This window comes from Manacus candei, unplaced genomic scaffold (assembly GCF_025592945.1).
Source record: "Manacus candei isolate 608988 ecotype Guabito, Panama unplaced genomic scaffold, ASM2559294v1 h1tg000049l, whole genome shotgun sequence".
Classification (NCBI taxonomy): Eukaryota; Metazoa; Chordata; class Aves; order Passeriformes; family Pipridae; genus Manacus; species Manacus candei.
Window position 1 is genome coordinate 18828839 of NW_026138097.1, and position 5828 is coordinate 18834666.

A 5828-nucleotide genomic window follows, 5' to 3' on the forward strand; every position below is an offset into this window, starting at 1 on the left:
CCTTGGGGCCAGGACCAAGGGAACGAAGACTTCTCTGTATGATTTGTAAACCATAGAGTTCTGATGACATGGATGAGATAAGCATAGGAAGGCCAAAACAAGGAACAAGAGATCTGCTCAGTGATGTCAATCAGCAGGACACAGTCTCACAGCAAGAAGCAATGACTCTGTAGCAGAACAGACCACCAGCATATTCCTTGTGATTATTCTTTGCTGCAAAAAGATGCAAGAAACTTGGACTCCTACAGTTCTCCCTTGGTTTTTTTCTCATTGTTTGCAGCCATATGCTTTCCTTACTGTCATTGTCTGCATGATGCAGCAGAGAAGCAGATTCCTGTTGAGGAAACAGAGGCTGATCTCAAGTTTGACAGCAAAGGCTCTTCTTGTCCCTTTCATCTGGCAAAATGCACATTCTGCTACCACCCTGCTCAGGTGGTAATTACAGAGTACCTGATTTGTCTGAGGTTGCTGTGAGTAAAGGTACCATTAGATAAGTAGAGTTGCTGAATAGCAAGAACAAAACAAGCACTCCTGTGATTTTCATGAGGCCAAAAGGGCCCTCCCTCTTTGTCAGACATCTGCTTCAACAAATAACAGGCCTTATACAATATATGGGAGCAATTAAGAGTGATAAAGTATCTGTGGTGATCCAGAGGAACATTAACATGACAGAAAAATACCTCTTGAAGTAGTGGAAGAAGCTGGAGAGATTTCAGATGTTGCTGATGGTCTCAGCTCATTTGGGAAGCACCACGTGAGCAAAGTCTGATATTAATTCCTGTGATCTTCAGGTTGTATGAGTCAAGAACTTATTGAAAAGCAAGTATCACCTTCTAAATCACACTGCTGTCTTCTGACTCTCCAATACTGAATTTATTGGCAAGAGAGTGCAGGAATTGATAAGTGTCAACTTGCAGAGATTTGAGCCACCTCATGCTGGTCATTCAACTTGCCAGGGAAAAGGTGAGCCCAGTACTGGGTTTTTTTCCACCTGAACTTCTTTCTGCAACAGAAGTTTTTCCATTATTGCAATGAAACCCCTTTACCCTCCAGGGAAACTTAGACATGACACAGAATAGCATCAAAAATTCTTCATCATTGATTCACTTATCTTACCAGCATCTAAAAATAGCTTTAGCAATACAGCCAGTTCTGCCTGTTTTACATTCTCTGCTCACAGTCCTGCTCACCTGTTCATGCGCCTTGACTAAGAGGAAATTACATTTGTAAGCAAGGATGTCTGCTTAACTGACTTCCAAAGCATAAGGTGTTATGATTAGACAGATAAATATTTTTGCATTATGATCCCATTTTATAATGCTGATCCAGGCTTTGTGAGTGATATCATCTACAGTATTTCTGGACATCATCCCTTTGTGGCACTTTAAATCATTTTCTAAGCCAGCTCTCTTTACCTAAATAACAAGTGCAGCATTTTTTAAAGCTGTGCAATACAGAATGTCCATAAGTATTCCTCTTCTGGCTCTACCTCAGTGCATAGCTTTTCTCATCAGTCAGTATTGTGGGATGGAGTAGATAGTAGAAAAATTCTCTTGCCTTTTAAAAAAGGGGCTGTTTTTCTATATTGCTTAGCCACTGGAAAAGATAATAGATAATCTCATGCAATGGATTTGTTGTTAGCTTTGGTTGAAAGTGACAGAACTGTGTGGCTGGAAGGAGCTTTGAGATTTCTAGTGTTTCTGATGCCCTAAGGTGGGATGAAAGACCTAGACTACAGTTGATAGGTGTTTGTCAAACCTAGTTTTTGAAGCCTCTACACAAAGAGTTTCCAAGCTTCTGTTATGTTTCAGTGCTCTCTTATTCCTGGAGTTTTAACTCAACTTTCTTTTAAGTTGTCCTGACTGCAAACTGGAATGGTTACGTCCAGTCATCTTTAAACTTTGATATGTGCCACTGGCCAAGTCATGTAAATACTTATTAGTCAATTTATCCTTTGTACAAGATGTAGTATTTGGGACTATTGGGACTATTATGTCTCCCTGGTCATAAAATGTCATTATTGTAGGTATACTCATGACCAGAAACTTAACACTACACTAATCACACTACCCAAAACACCGTGGGTATTGTTGGCTACTGAGCTGCTTCAACAACTTATGGACTTGGTAACCTGAAATGTCCTTTAGGGCTGCTCAGCCCTTTAGTGCATGGTATAATTCTCACCATTCTGAGGAGAAAAGTTTTGCTTTTGGCCATCAGTCTGGATGTTAAAGTAATTGTTTTTCCTCATTCCCATGACAATCCTTGTGGTATGATTTCCACAGCTAGTCAAATTATGCAGTTGCTCAGTAGTTTAATATGTTAGTTGCATAAATGTTCCTGTGGGGATATTCTTGCCAGTCCCTACAGCTAGTGAAATGAGATGCATTGTAGGTCCAGAAATGGAGTGTATGTGTTTGCTGATATTGCGCACATATTGTTAGTGACCGAGTTTTGAAAACAAATGAGATTTGAAAACACCCTTCCTAAACTGCCAAGCCCTGTGAGGAGCTGACAGCTGCATAATTTGAAACCACAGGGTCAAATTTTCAGTCACTGTAAAACTGATTCAGTTCCAGAAGAGGTGTGAAAAGAGAATTTGTTCTTCTTCAGGCCACAGAATAATGTGGGTGTACAGATGGTATGTTTTCCACATCCTGCCATAGAATTTGTACAATATATAATTTCATCATTCTTCAAGTCAGATTTCTACATGCCTGGGTTAACCAAGGACTACTGAACTGTTCTGAAAATAAGTTCTCTACATCTCTTCTCTCAGTTCCACTGATTTTTACTATTGATAAAGTGGTTGGTCCCATATTATCCTGCATAAAATTTGACAGCCTCTTCTTTTCTGGCCTGCCTGTAACCCAGAAACATCACCTTGTGAATCCCATATACTTGTATCCCAGCTGGTTGTAAACATTTATAATCTAAAAAAAACTAATGTTGAACTTGTGACCAACCTTCATAAAATAAGATGCTAAAGAAATATCTACTACAGGATAAGAACACTACGCAGAATACTATACAAAATACTACATAGAAAAAGGTATTTAAGAAAATCTGACTTTAAAGCATTATGCTCCCAAGAACCACTATTTCATGCAGAATATGTAAAGTAGTTCCTGCTATTTTGGTCTTAAGCAATCATTGGATGCGAATAAGAATGTCTTGACAGAACATGATGTCCAATTGCTAGTGGAAAGTACCATTTGATTCTTTTCCTAAACCTTCATCTTGTACAAAGTAAATATTACCACTAAGCCATGGGAGGTAAACCGGATCTGGAACACCATCAAATGATTGTGGGGTGACTTCAAAGCTCTGATCCTGCCAGCAAGCCTTCTCATTTGAGAGGAGGGAAAGCCTCCAAGAACCTGTCTTTATTCACAGAACTGCAGTTTACTGTATATTTAAGACATGGTTAATTTTTTCCCCCTGCATTTGGAAACCAGCTACAGGATGTACTCATAAATATATTCTCCCTTTGTCTGACTTCGTGCTACATGGAGAAACACAACTGTGTGGGTTCATTTCTAAACTGAGATTCAGGATGGCCCTTTTTTTCTTCCTGCTATGCCAGGTATCTGAGCAACTCAGCTATAGAACTGGGACTGAATTCTGTTCTCAGGCTTGGGTGTAAATCTATCACAGCTCCACTAACACCAGTTCACTGACATTTTAATAGCTCATAAATGCATACTCTGTAATTGCAGAAAATTTTATAGGCAGAAGAGACCAGACTAAGACCAAATTTAATTTTGTTGTACAGTTCTATTCTCTCTGTCCCAGTTGTGAAACTCAATAATTGACTGCAGGTTTCCAAATTTTTGAGTCACTAACATTCACTGAAAACTACGTGTATTCATTCACTCCTGCACAGACAGAAAATGAGCTTTGCTATGCAGAAGCAAACTGAGTAAACACATTTAGATAGCAATTCTTATAATCAAAAATCAGAAAAGACAAATTTAATTATTCAAGGCCTTACCTGAAGTGGTTTTGCATAGAAAAACGGTCAGCTCACTATTTTGTGCTATATTATAAAATTGATATTAAAATATTAAAACCTATGAATGCCACACAAGAAAAATAAACCAAAAAACATTGCCACATATTTGCTGGTTTAAAATATTTCCCTTTATATTAGAGCATTTGACAAACTGCAGCTAAACCCTGTGGTGTAGATTGATCCCAGCCAGCAGCCAAGCACCCACAGAGCTGTTTGCTTACTCCCCTCCATCCCCAAAGGGATAGGGGGGAGGATAGGAGGAGCAAAAAGGGGAGGCGAAGGGGGAGAAGTGAGTTGAGATAAAGGCAGTTCAGTTGGTAAAAGAAGCAAAAACAGAAGCAAAAATTCTTCCTCTCACCAAGTTTTTATTGCTGACATGATGTTATATGGTATGGAATATCTCTTTGGTCAGCTCTCCTGGTTGTGTCCCCTTCCTGCTTCCCAACTTATTTTCTGGGGATAGAGGCAGAATGGGAACAAAGAGAAAGCCACAATATATTTTGGCTTTTACTGAACGGGAAGAATTTTCTTTGAAAGGTCTCTTTCAAAAACCCCCCCCATCCTTTGCATCCATTATTATTTTTAGAATTAAGGTCAGGTCATGGCTAGGCTTCGCAAACGAAGATTTAGGAAGGCTCTATCCACGTTTGATTTTTAAAAGTCAGACAAATGCAGGTGGAGGACATTCAAGTTCACATTGCTGTCCCAGGACCAGTTTCAGACCATGCTTTGCACTTCATAGCAAAGTGCACCTCACACCCTGACCTGAACAACCACGTCTGGGCAAATCACCCCTTTAGTCATGTTCATGCTTTTCTGCTGTCTGTTCCAGCTAGCTCCTCACTCACTTTCATCTCCTCAAATTTTTTTTTTTAAAGGCTGTACTCTGTGTAAATATGGTCATGTAGTCAACATCCTGTTTTTCTTGCAAGAATTGCTACACGGTTTAGAAGCACTGGTCAACATTCAGACACTGAGTAATTGTGAATTCACTGAATCACACAGTATAAAAACTTTTTCTTTTGTACATTGTGTAAAACATAAAGCACATTGTGTGAAAACAAACAACAGAGAGACCAGCAAATTGGATTGTCAAGACATAGCCAAAAAACAATCTTATTCCTCTTCCTCTTGAATTTGAGGTAGCAAGTTCATATGTCCTAGCACTTCTAACATAACTGCAATGCCATTTATCTCCTTTTGCCTTTAGAGGGGATTATCCAATTCCCTTCTGCTGTTGACCCAAGGAAAGAATTTGGCTACATACCTCCTAATCCTGGGATTGTCACATCCATGAAATGTCAGCCCCGCAGGCAGAAACACTGCAGCTAGCCTTCGTGCATTGATGCAACGCACTTTGCTCCACTCCACCCTATGTTTATAGTACTGTCACTACCCCAGGAAAACCTAAAGCTGAGAGAGTTACCTTCTCCTGGGAAGAGCTGACTGACAGTTTCTTCACTGATGAAGGACGGTGTCCCACCCCATCTTAAATTGAAACCAACAACTGTGTAGCCTGCTCAGCTTATTTCTGAAAAAGGAGCGTGCTTGGGGAAATCAAGGTCCAACAGACAGAGTACCAGGAGAATGGTTTTTCATGTCCCACAGGAAAGTGAGACACACTGAGTGATCCAGTGTCTTCTGGTTTTCACTCTCTGAAACAAGTAGCAAAAGAAGGAAGTATACCTCTTTCCCCTCCCAGGGAGGAGGCACACTGTTGATCCTGCTTCATCTCATTCACTTGTTTTGCTGAATCATCTGTACCAAAGACATGGCAAGCATCTGCAGAGAGCATACAATAACAGCAAGAGGA